This window comes from Ornithorhynchus anatinus, chromosome 1 (genome assembly GCF_004115215.2).
Source record: "Ornithorhynchus anatinus isolate Pmale09 chromosome 1, mOrnAna1.pri.v4, whole genome shotgun sequence".
In the NCBI taxonomy this organism is placed as follows: domain Eukaryota; kingdom Metazoa; phylum Chordata; class Mammalia; order Monotremata; family Ornithorhynchidae; genus Ornithorhynchus; species Ornithorhynchus anatinus.
This window is the reverse complement of record NC_041728.1, coordinates 41,070,723-41,087,237: the sequence shown is the minus strand read 5'-3', so window position 1 is coordinate 41,087,237 and position 16,515 is coordinate 41,070,723. Positions and strand designations below refer to the sequence as shown.

The 16,515-nt window shown below is 48.6% G+C and overlaps 1 long non-coding RNA gene across 1 annotated transcript; it reads right to left on the bottom strand.

Annotated features, from left to right (window-relative positions):
- Positions 1-6,749: 6,749 nt before the first annotated feature.
- Positions 6,750-12,854, bottom strand: LOC114810158. Its single transcript, XR_003757881.2, has 2 exons — positions 12,704-12,854; positions 6,750-7,294 (listed from the first exon to the last, which is right to left on the bottom strand). It is a non-coding gene; the product is annotated as an uncharacterized LOC114810158 (long non-coding RNA).
- Positions 12,855-16,515: the final 3,661 nt, after the last annotated feature.

The following is a 16,515-nucleotide window of genomic DNA, read 5'->3' as shown; positions in this document are numbered from 1 at the left end:
ACTATGTGCCAGACACTGGGGTAGATACGAGCTAATCGGGTTGGACACAGTCCCTGACCCACATGGGGCTCTCACGGTCTTAATCCCCATTTTACAGAGGTGGAAACTGTAGCCCCGAGAAGGTGAAGTGACTGGCTCACGGTCAAGCTGCAGACAAGTGGCAGAAATGGGATGAGAACTCAGGCCCTTCTGACTCCCAGGCCCATGCAGCTTCTTTGCTTTTCAATTTCTAGCTGACTTCTGAATTTCTGGAGATGGTGTATTCTGTTTATGATTTAGGAATAAGTGCTCAAGAGAGTCCCTACTCTCTCCACCCTATTTTAAATAATAGCTAATTTGAATACCGGGGCCCACTGACCCCATTTCTCAGCACCTAGGGGTGAGCCTGGCTCCAACTAGAAAGGTCTAAAGCCACAGATTTGTGTTCTCCTTCCGTGACGATTAAGGACATCCTTTTCCTATTCTGACTGGGGTAGAATCCAACGACAAAACAGCGGCCTTAGGAGACAGTGCCGAGGAACGGTGATGATCAGAGGGAAGGAATGGCCATTGAGTTCATTAGCAGAGATTCCTGATAGGTGCAATGTTCCCCATTCACTTACCTCCCTGCCCCTCCTCACGCTCCCTCCCCCCCACTCCATTCACTTGGCTCCTCTACTTGCTAGAAACGTTTTTGCCTAGAGGACCACTTAATGAGTTTTGAGAAGCTGCAGAGGGCGGTGCATACAAAAATGTGTTTTCATAACCTGTCAATAGAATTGTTAAGGCATTTATTCTATGAAGAATCCTTGATGTCGTGTCGACACTTATAAGCAAGCTAATAAGCTGGGTAGAGGTCCTCTCATGAGTGAGGAGGAGATGTGTTTATTTTTATTTATATACCTCTATAGAGATGTGATACATATTTACTTGTGCCGGACAAGGTTGGAGAGGCAAAGAGATGCTATGTTTTGCCCACCCCTCACCCCCATCAGTATTAATAGTATTTATTAAGCCCCTAGTGGGTACAGAGCACTGAAGTACTATGTGCTGGGAAAGAAAATGCAGGAGGATATGAGACTGGGTCCCTGTCCCTAGGAGAGCTGACGGTCAATAAAGGGATTCACATAGGAGTCTGTTGATCTCCACAAACCCTCTTTCCTACACTTTCCCTCCCTGCCTCTCCCCGACCGCTCCCTAAGTCACCCCCCCGCACACACACACACCTCACACACCCCCCACTCTCCCCACCCCCCAGAGAAGATGACTTCATCTCTGAGGATAGTGGGGAGTGGGGCCGGGTAAGAAGTGGACCAGTCCTGTCTAAAATGTCTCAATTTCCGCCTTCCCCCGGCTAGCGAGATAAGAGCTGCCCTTATCCATTTCTCCATCCCCTTAATCTCAGAAGGCCGCTTTATTACGAGAGGAGAAGAGACCCCCACAAATTCCAGGTGGATTTGACCGTAGCAAATTAGAACGGTAACGATGAGAAAAGGAGCCCCAGAGATGGGCTGTTGATTTCCATGTGGTGGAGAAAGGCCGGGGAGAGGCACACATCTCTTCTACTTGCTCCTGCTTCAGAGGTTAAAAGGGAAAGAGCAAATGCAGAGCCTCCAGTTGCTAGCCTTTGGCTGTAGATATGAATTCTTTTTCCCTTTTGGATTGCCACATCCTGCTTTGTGGCACTTAAGTCTCGGGATAACTGGGGCCATCCGAGTGAGGCATAAAAGAGATTAAGGAGGCTGCCTGTACAGAGTAAATCATCCCTGGGCAAGATCTAGAATATAACCTCCTTGTGGGCAGGGAATGTGTCTACCAACTCTGTTATATCGTACTCACCAAACTGCTTAGTAGATTGCCCTGCTCACAGCGGGTGCTTAATAGATATGGTTGATCAGTTGGTTCATTGGGGGTGAAAAGTTATCCTCAGTACAGCATAGTCGGGCTGTAGTCATCTGTAAAGCAGGCGTGAAGCAGCTCTGGGTTCTTCTCAGGGCCGCCTGGAAGGGGGCTTGTCGGAGCCTGCTCGGGGGCAAAGCCCAGCTCCTCTGGACTGTAAAGTCGTGACGGGCAGGGAACCCGTCGGCTAATTCTGTTGCATTGGACTCTCCCTAGCGCTTAGTACAGTGCTCTCTACACATAGTAAGCACTCAGTAAATACCGTCGATCGATTGATTCCCCGATGTGCCAGTGTCACTTCCAGGTTCTCTGCCTCCATCCCCCCTCAGGGTCCTTGACATCCTGCTGCTGCTGCTTAAGTGGTATTTATTGAGCACTCACTGTGTGCAGAACGCTGTACTTAAGGCATCAGAAGGGTACAGTACAACAGAGATGGTAGACAGGATGTTAATATAAATAAATTACAGATATGTACAAAAATGCTGTGGGGTTGGGGGAGATGAATGAAGGGAGCAAGTCAGGGTGACTCCAGCCATTATACAAAGCCCCAGCGCTTAGTACAGTGCCTGGCACAAAGCACTTAATAAATGCCATCATTATTATTAGAAAGGTGAGGGAGAAGAGGAAAGTTAGGACTTAGGGAAGGCCTCTTAGAGGAGACGTTAAGCGGTTACTATGTGCCAAGCCCGGTACTAAGCTCTGGGGTAGCTATAAGATAGGTCAAACACAATCACTGTCCTACATGAGGCTCACAGTCTAAGTAGGAAAGGGAACGGGTATTGAATCCCCATTTTACAGATGAGTTAACCGAGGCCCAGAGAAGTGAAGCGACTTGCCCAAGGTCACATCGCAAGTAAATAGGGTCAGGATTAGAACTCAGGTCCCATCTCTTCTCGGCCTGTGCTCTTTCCATTAGACCACACTGCTTTGTGGTCCTTCTCCCCACTTCCCTGGAAGCCTGATCCCATTCCCTCCTAGAGCTAGGGATTCTGTCTACCAACTCCACTAGATTGGACTCCCCCAAGGGCTCTGTACACAGTAAGCACTGAAAGTATACCATGGATTGACCGATCGATCTCTAGGATAGGGTGGGACTGGGGCAGATGAGCCGGCATGCTAAGCGGCATGGCCTAGTGGGAAGAGCGTGGACTGGGAGCCAGAGGACCCGGGTTCTAGTCTCGGCTCTGCCCACTGCCCACTGTGTGACCTCGGGCGACTCACGTAAACTTCTCTGTGCCTCAGTTTCGTTACCCGCAAATAGGGATTAATAGCTGTTCTTCTTCCTACTTAGACTGTGAGTTCTATGTGGGACAGGGACTGTGTCCAGTATAATTAACTCGTCTACTCCAGTGCTTAGGATGGTGGTTGACACATAGCGCTGAAGAAATGCCCCAAAAAAATGAAATAAGGAAAGTACAAGGCTTCCACTATTCACCTACTGATTGGGTCTGTTTCCCGGGTGGGATCCAGGCGACGTCGTGGAGCTGAGTTTGAGTAGGCCAGCGCTACTGGCCGATGGAGCATCTGATCCTGCTGCCTCTATTCCCTCTGGTCTGTTGCCAGGGGCTGTGGCTGCTGTGGAGTAGAGGGAAGCCGTTGTCTGATATACACAAGGCACCCCAAAGAATGGAGCTTGGGAAGCAGCCCCCCCAGATTACAGTTCCTTGGGGTGATCCTGGTTCTGCCACTTGTCAGCTCTGTGACTGTGGGCAAGTCACTTAACTTCTCTGTGTCTCAGTTACCTCATCTGTGAAATGGGGATTAAGATTGTGAGCCTCACAGTGGGACAACCTGATTACCCTGTATCTACCCCAGCGCTTAGAACAGTGCTCTGCACATAGTAAGCGCTTAACAAATACCAACATTATTATTATTATTATCATTAATCATCAACAACATCTGTGGTATTAAGTGCTTACTTCGGGCATCGCACTATACTAAGCACTTGGGAGAGTACTATACGACAGGGAATGTGTCGACCAACTCAGTTACATTGCACTATCTGTTAAACGCTCAGTTCAGTGCTCTGCATGCAGTAAGCGCTTAAGAAATACAATTGATTGAGTTGGCAGACTCGTTCCCTGCCCACGATGAGTTTACAGTCTAGAGGGGCAAAGTGGTTGAGGAGCCATCCGCTCTAGTTTCATTATATTCGGGGTGTTCTTTTGTCAGGTTTACCGGTGGGTTGGAAGTACTTTTTCCTAAGTCCTACCAGCTGAAGTTCTTTCCCTTTTTTTTATAAATGGTATTTATTAAGCGCTTACTCTGTACCATGCACTGTACTAAGCACTGAGGTGGATACAAGCATGTCGGGTTGGACACAGGCCCTTGTCCCCTCTTGGGCTCTCAGTCTCAATCCCCATTTTACAGAGAGGAGGCACAGAGAAGTGAAGTGACTTGCCCGAGATCACACAGAAGACAAGTGGCGGAGCTGGAAATAGAACTCCAGGTCCTTCTGACTCTCAGGCCTGTGCCCTATCCACCAGGCCACACTGTTTCTTATGCTTTCCTGGGGAGAGTCCATCCTAAAGCAGGTTGGCCCTTGAGTTTGCCCGATTGACACTTCGCATATATGCTAGCACGCTTCCCCCACCATTCCCCGCCTCCTTTGAAAAAGAAAATAAACCTTGCAGAATTGGAAATGATTGTTCTTTCTGTGTGGATCGCAAACAGTGGGCTTCTGCAATGCAGTCAGCCCTGCAGGAGTCAAGCACGGTGGATAGCATCACAGCTGCCCTCTCTGGCCTAGGAAATATACCAGGTGCATCCCTGCTTAGTACAGAGCTCTGCCCACAGCTGGTGCTTAGTAAGTACCACTGATTGATCGCTAACCAATATGGGAGCTGGGCGAATTTGCTAGTGAAGAGTTTCCCTGACCAAGCCCTGTTTTCCTTTTTTTCCATTCCCTTCTGCTTGGGGATTGCTTGCAATGTCTTGTCTCCCCCTCTCGACTGTAAGCTCTTTATGGGTGGGGAATGTGTCCGTTATATTATACTCTCCCAAGTGCTTAGTACAGTGAGCACACAGTAAGTGATCAATAAATATGGTTGACTGACTGACTTCCACTCAGGGTGGGGGAGGAAAGACAGGGCTTCAGAAGTCATTCTCTTTAAACTGCCTCCTTCCAGGGCTGACCCATGACACCTGTTGGCTCCAGGGGTCACACTAGCCCATTTCCCTGACACCACTAGTCTCTTGGGGAGCCTGGATTTGCTGAATCAGACAGACCACCTCTGTGGTCAGCATAGGCAAAGAAACCATGAACAAGGATAGAGTTTTTTTAAAAATGTATATATATATATATATACATATATATATATATATATTTAGGCACCGCGAAGTAAAACTTCAGGTGATGTGGCTTAGCTGGGAGACGGCGTCAACGGCTTTGGGAATAGGGGGACATGGAGGGTCAAGAAGATCGTGAAAGTAAGGCGGGATCTGAATCGGCCTTATGCGCTGCAGGTTGAAAAAGCAGCTGGCTGCATAGCAAGGGCTGACTGAGAGAGACGTAAGGATGGCGTGTGGAGGTGCCTGGGCCTTCTCAGTCACACGTAACAAAAATCCGTCCGTGGCATTATCGTCTTCAAGCCCAAGAAAGAAATCTCTTTTTTTCCGGGTCCTTTGTCTGGCCAGCATGTGTGCACATACTCACACCCACACCCACAAGGAATGTGACTTGTATTCCTCTGAGCCTTCTATCCAAAGATCAATTTGATAAACCAATAAAAGCTAAAGCCTTGTTTCCAGTTAAACATTATGGAAGCAATTAGAGAAAATGGTTAATCTCTAATTTGAAGTTTAGGTCACTTGTCTTCCCTGTGAGCACCACTCTTCTCTGCACACTGTTTCACACATCCTCTCAGCTGCCCTTCTTTTCCTGCACTCTCCCAAGCACTTAGCACAGTGCTCTGTACCTAGGAAGCGCTCAGTAAATACCACCAGTTGATCCTCTCCACCCTGAGAGGCTAAAGGGGAGGAAAAAGAGAACTGGGGCGGGGGAGGCTAAAGAGAACTGGAGGAAAAAGAACAGGACAGAATGGAACGGAACAGAAGTTTTTCCTGCCAAGCCAGTATAATATAAATGATAATAATAATCATAATGTTGGTATTTGTTAAGTACTATGTGCCGAGCACTGTTCTAAGTGCTGGGGTAGATTCAGGGTAATCAGGTTGTCCCATATGAGGCTCACAGTCTTCATCCCCATTTTACGGATGAGGTAACTGAGGCACAGAGAAGCTAAGTGACTTGCCCACAGTCACACAGCTGGCAGTGATGGAATTTATAAGTGCTTACTATGTGCAAAGCACTGTTCTAAGCACTGGGGAGGATACAAGGTGATAGGGTTGATCAGGTTGTCCCATGTGGGGTTCACAGTCTTAATCCCCATTTTACAGATGAGGTAACTGAGGCACAGATAAGTTAAGGGACTTGCCCAAAGTCACACAGCTAACAAGCGGTGGAGTCAGGATTTGAACCCATGACCTCTGACTCCCCAGCCCGTGCTCTTTCCACTGAGCCACGGGTATGTGCTCGGGGAGGGCCAGGACCCGAGCTCTGCTCGCCTCCAGAGCCAGATGGGGCAGGGGAGGAGACGATGGCGGGGGCTGTCGTTGGCTTGCCGTCACTGTGGGGGGATTTCCAGGTTTGGGAGGGGGGTCTCATCCCATGGTGGCGGGCGGGAGGAGCCCTAGCTTCCGGGGTGGTGAACTCCAGGGCAACCAAAGGCACCGCCTCCCTCCCATCACCGCCACGGCCATCCCTAGGGTTGGCATCCCGGGCTCTGCCCGGTAGAACAGCGGCTTGGCCTTGGCGGATGGTCGGTTTGGTATGTGAGGAGGGGAGTTGTGTGCGTCTGTGCAGACGAATGTTCAAATGGCCATGGCTAAGCTTTGTTAACGTACCGAATGGATGAGAACCGAGACTTCAAACCATGTTCTTGGTTGCTAAATGCCATCAGATTCTGCTCGACCAAATTCCTCCCTCCTTCTGTGTGTGTCTCTGTGTTTGTATCCTAGACATAGGCGTGTCCCAGAAGTGACCAGAAAAGCCAAATCAACACTTCCTGGGCAGGAGGGAAGGCTTGTGGGGGACATAACATAGGCCCGTTTGCAGGTGTGAAGTAGCTCCTTCAAGCCAGTAAGGACTCATGGAATGGAGGGCCCTGGACCAGGAATTTAACTCCAAGTGACAAGTTACTGTCCTGAAACCCCCTGGCTGAATCCACGCTCTGCACTGTGTACTCCGCTCCCAGCAGAATCTGCCCCAAGCTGCAAGGACACAGGAGGGAAAGTGCCCTCCCAGGGCAGAGAGGTGCCGGGCTTCTTTTGGAGGCAGGCAGGCAGCAGGGGGACAAAGTGGCAGCTTTTCTCCAGTTGCTTTTACCCGGGAGCTGGAACAGGAAATGAGAGGTACCTAATAATAATAATAATAATAATGTTGGTATTTGTTAAGCGCTTACTATGTGCCGAGCACTGTTCTAAGCGCTGGGGTAGACATAGGGGAATCAGGTTGTCCCACGTGGGGCTCACAGTCTTAATCCCCATTTTACAGATGAGGGAACTGAGGCACAGAGAAGTTAAGTGACTTGCCCACAGTCACACAGCCGACAAGTGGCAGAGCTGGGATTCGAACTCATGAGCCCTGACTCCAAAGCCCGTGCTCTTTCCACTGAGCCACGCTCCTTGGTGGAATGTATCTTCAGACAATGACCTCACTCTAACAATAATAGTTGTGGCGTTTGAGTGCTTACCGTGTGCCAAGCACTGTACTAAGTGCTGGGGTAGATACGATTCTGTCGGAACAGATACAGTTCACCTCCCACCTGGGGCTCATCAGTCTGAAGAGGGAGGGGAAACAGGTTTCGAAGCCCCACTTTAGGGATGAGGGAACTGAGTCGGTCAGTCGATCGTGTGTATTGTATTTATCGTATTTTCTGTTTGCAGAGCACTGTACGAAGCACTTGGGAGAGTACAGTACTTACACATTCCCTGCCCACAAAGAAGTAAAGTGACTTATCCGAGGTCACACAGCAGGTGAGAACCCAGGTCCCTTGACTCTCAGGCCCACGCTCTTTCCGATAGGCCGCTCGTCAGGGATCTTACGAACCTACGGACAAGGGAGAGAAAAGGGGGGCCGGCCAAGAGCAGGCCACCGGTGCTCGATGGAGACTAAACGACGAACCGCCCGTGAGCCCTGCCACACCTCTGAGCCTGGCCCCGGGCCTGCCGGGAAATGGAAAGGCTGCAGGGGACCCCCAACCCTCAGTCCTTTTCCCTTGGCCTCCCCGCCATGGGATCGGTTGAGGGGTGAGGGGTGAGGTGAAGCATCTGGTGCTCCCGGAGCCCCGTTGCTTTGGAGAATAGAGGCAATTTGGGCGCTTTCAGCCAGAAAAATATAATTTAAAGGCTTGGCATCTGGCTGGGAGCAGAGAGCTGTGTTGCCATGGCGATGACTCGCTTCATTTAACAAGGCCACATCCCTCAGTTTTGTCACATACACACACACACACTCACGCACGATGCACACACCGATACCCAGAAACCCCACCCCCTTCGCGGGATATCGCCACACTTCCGAACAGCCCCTTCTGGGAAGCGGCAGGACCCCCTCCCACCGGACCCCCCGCCAAGACGTTCCCCAGTTATCCGAGGGAGGGAAAGGCCTGGCTCCTGTGAACAGCATGGTGTTAGAAGCATTATTGAGCATACCCTCCGTCCGGGCAGCCCAACCCAGGAATGCTTTACTGAAGCCGAACCCATTTCACCCGAGTTCCCGATGGAAGGGAGACTGACCATCACCACGGGTACGGTGTAGTGGCTAGAGCGCGGGCCCGGGAGTCAGAAGGTCAGGGGTTCTAGGCTCTGCCAATATTCTGCTGCCGTGTGACCTTGGGCAAGTCACTACACTTCCCTGGGCCTCAGTTACCCCATCTGTAAAATGGGAATTGAGATTGTGAGCCCCATGTGGGATAGGGATCGTATCCAACCTGATTTACTTATGTCCATCCTGGTGCTTAGTACAGTGCTTGAAATATAGCACTTAACAAATACTAATAATTATTATTATTATCAAGACCGATCCTGCAGAAGCCAGGCCCGGGAGCCCCCAGCTTGGGAGGCTATATAGCTCAATCAGTCATTCAGTCAATCAATTGTATTTATTGAGCACTTACTGTGCACAGAGTACTGTAGTAAGCGCTTGGGAGAGTACAATATAACAGTGTGACAGACACATTCCTTGCCCACAATGAGCTTACAATCTAGAGGGGATAACAGATATTAATATAAGTAAATTATGGTTATGTACATAAGTGCCATGGGGCTGAGGTGGGGGTGAATAAAAGGAGCAAATCAGGGAAATTCAGAAAGGAGTGGGTGAAAAGGAAATGAGGGCTTAGTCAGGGAAAGCCTCTTGGCGGACATGTGCCTTCAATAAAGCTTTGAAGATGGGGAGAGTAATCGTCTGTCGATACGAAGAGGGAGGGCGTTCCAGGCCAGAAGCAGCACTTGGGCAAGAGGTCAGCGGCGAGAGAGACCAGATATAGAGGTACAGTGCATTAGAGGAGAAAAGTGTATGGGCCAGGGTGTACCAAGAGAGTATTCACTCAATCATATTTATTGAGTGCTTACTGAAATAATAATAATTGTGGTATTGGTTAAGCGCTTACTGCGTGCCAGGACTAAAGTTCGTTGCCAGTCAGGATTGTCGGGGCGGCAGGGGGGGGGGGGGAGATGTGTGTGTGTGTGTGTCTGTGTCTGTGTGTCTGTGTGTCTGTGTGTGTTTATGTGCAAGCACCTAGCAATCTCAATGCCCCTCCCTGCACCTGCTTGGACAAAACTGGACGGAATTATTTTTCTCTAAATCTTTCCCAGACGGTGGCCCGGCACTGCTGCATTTCTGAAACCATGCCTCCCTCTAGTGGCTCGCCTACGCCCAGCGTCAGAATGGTTCACCCTTCCTTTCAGAACACAAAAATCTGAGGAAAATAATCAGATTTGGGCAACCTCCTGCCCTGCAAAATCTCTGCCTTTTGCCAATCCCTCCCTCACTCCCCGTCCCACCTATCAGACCATATCTTTAGGCCCAGAATTAAATAGTTCAACTCACCAAGGAGGTGAGATTTTGCACACACCGGGCAGACTCATCGTTACACTGCCGGAAAGTGGCATTTACCATCGCCTCTCCACAACCTATACGGAGCGCTTGGCATATTGGAGAGTTTGAGAGTCGGTACTTATCCAGTCACAGGAAATCGAGACCCAGAGAAGGGAGGTGACTCGATCACTGTCAGCATCGTTGGGAGGAGCGGCGTGGCTTAGTGTATAGAGCACTGGCCTGGGAGTCAGAAGGACCTGGGCTCTAATCCTGGCTCTGCCACATGTCTGCTGTGACACCTTGGGCAAGTCACTTCACTTCTCTGTGTCTCCAGTTACCGCATCTGTAAAATGGGGATTAAGAATGTGAACCTCCTGGGGGAACAGGAACTGTGTCCAACCTGAATGACTTGTATCTACTCCAGTACTTGGCACAAAGTAAGCACTTAACAAGTACCATTATTATTAGCAAATATTCAGGGGTCTATATCAAAAGTATTTATTGAGGGCTCACTGTGGGCAGAGCACCAAACTGAACGCTTGGGAGAGCAGAATAACAATGTAGATTGCGCTGAACTCATTGCTATTAATAGTTTCAAGTAAAAGAACCGTCCCTTGCCTTCAGGAGATCTTATAATATAAAGAAAATCAGTCCATTTAGGGAACAAGAAGCATTAAGGGATGGACGGTTAAATTTTCTTTTCTATTTTTGTTAGATTCCCACTGTACTGTTCTTCCTCTCTCCCACCCTCCATCCTCCTCCTTCACTTCCTAAGGAGAGGAAAAGAAAGGGAAGGGAATGGAAGGAAAGGAGGAAGCTTTATTGGGGAGATGAGTGAGAGAAAGCGGCATGGTCTAGTGGAAAGAGCTTGGGTCTGGGAGTCAAGAGACCTGGATTCTAACTCCGGCTCCACCGCTACCCTGCTGCGTGACCTTGGGTGAGTCGCTTTTCCGTGCCTCAAGTTCCTCATCTGTAAAATGAGATGAAACACTATACTCCCTCCCCCTGAGACTGTGAGACTCATGTGGGACAGGAACTGTATCTGGCCTGATTATCTTGCATCTACCCCAGTGCTTGGCACATAGTATGTGTTTTACAAATTCCATAGTTACTTGAAAGAGTTCATTTTTGGACTCTGAACTTCTCCTGTCCCATTGTGCTGTACTTTATGGGAAATAAAGCAAGGTAGGGGAACTCTTAAAGTCCCTCTGAGAGGCTTTCCCCTTCTCCTCTCTCAGGTGAGCTTTCCGTATTTGAAAGTCAGTCATTGTTTCTATTTGTTGCTAAATTGTACTTTTCAAGCGCTTAGTACAGTGCTCTGCACTCATTAAGCACTCAATAAATACGATTGAATGAATGAATGGTATTTTTTCAGTGCTTACTGTGTGCAGAGCACTGTAGTACGTGCTTGGTAGAGTACAATAATAATAGAGTTGACAGGCATGTTCCCCACCCACGGTTTTCAAGGGGAGGCTGACAATAAAATGAATTACTCATATATACACAAGTGCTTATGATTATAATAATAATGTTGGTATTTATTAAGCTCTTAGTGCGTACCAAGCACTGTTCTAAGCAGTGGGGTAGATATAAGGTAATCTGGTTGTCCCACGTGGAGCTTACAGTCTTCATCCCCATTTTACAGATGAGGTAACAGTCACAGAGAAGTGAAGTGACTTGCCCAAACTCACACAGCAGACAAGTGGCAGAACAGGGATTAGAACCCACGACCTCTGACTCCCAAACCCGTGCTCTTTCCACTAAGCCACACTGCTTCTCCTATATACTCTTTCCCAGAGCTCAGTACAGTGCTGTGCCCACAGTAAGCTGCGTCCAACCTTGTCCAACTTGCGTCTACGCCAGTGCTTAAAACAGTGCTTGGCACATAGTTAGTGCTTAACAAATACCATAGAAATAGTAATCATTATTGTTAGATACCATTACTACTCCTGCACACAGTAGTATAAATACGATTGAATGAATGAATTCTGATGATCCCTTCTGCCCTGTCAGTTACTCAGTTTGGTGGCCCATAGTTTACCAGGGCCTCTAAGAGCGTGTTTTATAATAATGAGTCCCTTGTTCCCTTAGCTGGTCCTTTCTTCCTTTGTCTTCGTTTTTTTCCCCGCCGTCTCCGTTTTTAAAATTGCCTATTCTTGGAGTCAAATACGGGCCTCCTCCCTACCGACTGCAAAAATGCTGAATCGTATTCAGTTGCGTTTACTATTGCAGAGAGACTCTCTGGATATAATCCTGTACCAGGGCCTGTCCACAACTCAAAATCCAAGAGATTATCAATCAGTCAATCAGTATTTATTGTGCACTTTATTGTTCACAGAGCATTGTACCAAACGCTTGGGAGAGTACGATGTAAAAGAGCTGGTATTATTATTATTATTATTATTATTATGGCATTTGTTAAGCACTTACTTTGTGCCAGGCACTGTTCTAAGCACTGGGTTGGACAAAGTCCCTATCCCACGTGGGGCTCACAGGCTCAATCCGCATTTTACAGATGAGGTAACTGAGGCCCAGAGAAATTAAGTGACTTGCCTGAGGTCACACAACAGACAAGTGGCAGTGCCGGGATTAGAACCCAGGCCGTGCTCTAGCCACTATACCATGTTGGTAGAAACAGTCCCCGCCCTCAACAAGCGTACAGTCCTTGTTGGCTCTGTGACTAAATGTATCAGAAAACAGTCATTTATTCTAACCAAGAAACCGTACCTCCTGTCTCTTCCTGATGAGTTATTCATCGAGTCTCAGTGTGGATAATTGAAATCTCCTACTTTTACCACCTGCCCTAGTTTTACAGTTTCTTCACAATCATCTACCACTTCCTACTCATTTTGCCGTATTCCGGTCAGGTGATCATGCCCATTATGACATTTTTGTTGACGCTTAGTGTTTCCAACGCAAGGAATTCCACAGTAATCTTCTTATCTACTAAGATTCTTGTGTTACTAGAGTTTAGGGAGTGTTTCACCTGGAGTACACCCTCACTCGTCCATCCACCTCGGGACAACATTCCAACAGAGGTTTATAGCCCCAGCACGGCCCTCCCGCTGATTTTCTTACCTCTACCAAAGTTCAGAAAAACCAATTACATCAAGGTCCTCCTGAACTGGCAAATAGTTCAATTCCTCCACTGTATTTTTTTAAGGCTCCTAGCAATAATGCCTTTTTTTGTCGGAGGGAGGAGAGGGAGAGACATCTGTCAGCTTTCTTGATTGATGAGGAGACTAATCTGCCCTCACTGCTTTCATTTAATGCAACTCATGATTTCCTCTAAAAGTCTCCCGGCATCCTCTTGACCTTCTTGACACACAAACCCTCCTCTCCCCTCTTCCATCCCTTGTCGCCCGCTGGAGCTGGTCAGTCTGGTTCTCTCAGATTTGCTCCCACTACAGTGTTTCCTCCCTCCTCTTTAGAGTCTAAAACCTGTGCCGTGACTTTTGTACTTTTTCAGGGAGTGTCCCCATGCCAAGCTGTAGGGTTGTGGTTTCAGACAGCGTAGCCTAGTGGAAAGAGCACTAGTCTGGGAGTCAGAAGCACTTAGGTTCTCCTCAGTTTCCCCATCTGTTAAATGGGGTTTAAATCCTACTCTCTCCATTTAGTCTATAAACCCATGAGTTACAGGGACTGTGTCCCATCTGAGTTTCTTGTATCTACCCCAGTGCTTAGTACCGAACACCAGTTGACATATAGTAAATGCTTAATGTTGGTATTTGTTAAGCTCCTACTATGTGCAGAACACTGTTCTAAGCGCTGGGGTAGATACAAGGTAATCAGGTTGTCCCACGTGAGGTTCACAGTCTTAATCCCCATTTTACAAATGAGGTAACTTAGGCACAGAAAAGTTAAGTGACTTGCCCACAGTCACACAGCTGACAAGTGGCAGAGCGGGATTCGAACCCATGACCTCTGACTCCCAAGCCCCTGCTCTTTCCACTGAGCCACGCTGCTCCAATGCCGTTATTTTTATTCTCTCTAAACTCCCAATCCGGCACTCTGCCACACACTAGCTCAGACAGCCAGGACCAAATTAGCAGCAAGCAGGCAGGTAAATGCACATTTGCAGGTTCTTCATCCTCCTCTGAGAACAAGGATCATCCCCTTTCCACTCCCTCCCCTTGGAGAAGCAGCATGGCGTAGTGGCTAAAGCACGGGGCTGGGATTCACAAGGTCACGGGTTCTAATACTGGCTCTGCCACTCTTCTGCTGTGTGACCTCGGGCAGGTCACTTCACTTCTCCGGGCCTCAGTTACCTTATCGGTAAAATGGGGATTGAGACCGGGAGCCCCATATGGGACAGGGCTTGCGTCCAACCTGATTTGCCTATATCCACCCCAGCACTTAGTACAGTGTCTGGCACAGAGTAAGTGCTTAACAAATACCATCATTATCATTAGTCTTTGGTTTAGCAGTGGACAGGTGGGAGGAGAAATCGTGCTGCCCAAGTCTGCCCAAACCGAAGTAGGTTCAGCTTTGCGCTGGAGTCATCCAGTCCTGCAGCCCCAGGACCTTCAGTTCCATAGGATCTAGTTTGGTTGAGTACATCCCCCAGTTCTGGGTTACTAATCATGATAATATTAATAATTATTGTTATAATTGTTCATATTATAATTTAGTATGAACTGTGTGTCTAGCAGTGTGCCAAGTGCTGGAGTAAGTATAAGACAGTCCCGCTCGAACACAAAAGGCACACAATCTCATTGTATGAATGAGGAAACTGAGGCATGGAAAAGCTAAGCGACTTGCCCAAGGACACAGAGCAATTAATTGGCTGAGAGGGGATTAGAACCCAAGTCTCCAGAGTCCCATTCCTGCGTTCTATCCACTAGGTCATGCTGCTTCCAGAGGGTCAGTTCCTTGGGAGCAGAGGATATAATGATGATAATAATAGTTGTTGAGCTTTAACTATACGCCAAACACTGTTCTAAGCGCTGTGGTAGATGCAAGATCATCAGGTCCCACAAGGGCTCACGGGCTGAGAGAGAACAGGTATTGAGTCCCCATTTTGTAGATGGGCAAACTGAGGCACAGGGAAGTGAAGTGACTTGCACAAGGTCACCCTGCAGGTGTGTGGCAGAGCCAGGATTAGTACCCAGGTCTTCTGACTCCCAGGCCCGTGATCTTTCCGGTAGGCCATGCTGCAATTCTTAATGTAGTGCCTAGCAGTCAGTACTCCAAAAATATTATTGCTATTTTTTTTTGTAGGGGGCGGGGGGCGGGGGGCAGGCGGTTGTACTGCTCCCTAGCTGGGCAGGAAGCTAAAAGAAGAGTTAATGAGGGTGCCCCCAGGGGCACAGGATGGCACTCTTGAGAGGAGAGGGAGTTTATGAGGTTGTTTATCCCAGCAGCAGCAGCAACAGCAGCAGCCGCCTTGCTCCCCGGCCCAGCGGGGTATCAATCAGCCCCAACTTGTTTAGTCCCGCGCAGGCCGCATTTGCCCGGTGCAGATGAGATTACCCCGGAGGGACCCAAGCGTATGCCCACTGACCTGTGAGGTAATAAGATTCAAGCTTTACGCTTTCCTCAGCAGGGTGGGATGGAGAGGGGTGGACACCAGCAGCACCTCTGGCCGACCCATTCAGTCATTCACCCATTCAGTCATATTTATTGAGCGTTTACCGTGTGCAGAACACTGTACTAAGCTCTTGGGAGAGTACAGTATGACAACAAACAGATATATGCCCTGCGCACAACGAGCTTACAGTCTAGAGGCAATGTTCTTACCCCTAACTCTGGCCCTCGAGGCGGTCGTACAGGACGTCCCCACTTCCCAGAATCCTCTCTTGAAGATCCGCTTGGCGTCCCAGGAATTTCCTGGCCTTCGATCAATCAATCAGTGGTATTTATTGAGCGCTTGGTGTGTGCAGAGTACTGTATGAAGCTCTTGAGAAAGTACACTGTAAAAGAGTTGGTAGAAACATTCACTGCGGGCAGACCGGCAGCTCGATGGATAGAGATCATAACAACGATAACGGAAGAACCATTAGAAAGGTTGCGGATTATGGCTCAGGACAAGGACGTTCCGGAGAAAGCATATCCGTGGAATCGCTATGAATTGGAAACGACTCGACGGCGCTTAATAATGACAATAATAATGGCATGGTGCGCCCTTGTGTGATTCGCCTGCCTTTCGCCCCAAGACTCAGCTATTCGAAGAGAACCAGCTCTTCAGCATTTTCCCTCTTAAGGGTAGGTTTAGCAGGACCTACTGAAATTTACAAGACAAGAGTTAACCTCTTCTTTCTCCCCCAAGGTTTAAATGTGTCATTTAAATGCAGGCTGTTGGTTCATACTCTACCTCTCCTCCCCTCCCTCAGATGAGTTTTCTAACTCCGTTTCAGTGATTTATTCTTTCAATTTAGCCTCGCCTCATCCTCTTAATTTGCCGCCAACATCAGAGATGGAAATGCCTGGTTAGTTTATTCACCATGTCCTGCCTTCACCCAGAGTGAGCTGGTTCTCTTGAGAAGCAGCGTGGCCCTGGGGGACCGAGCCCGGGGCTGGGAGTCGGAGGACCTGGGTTC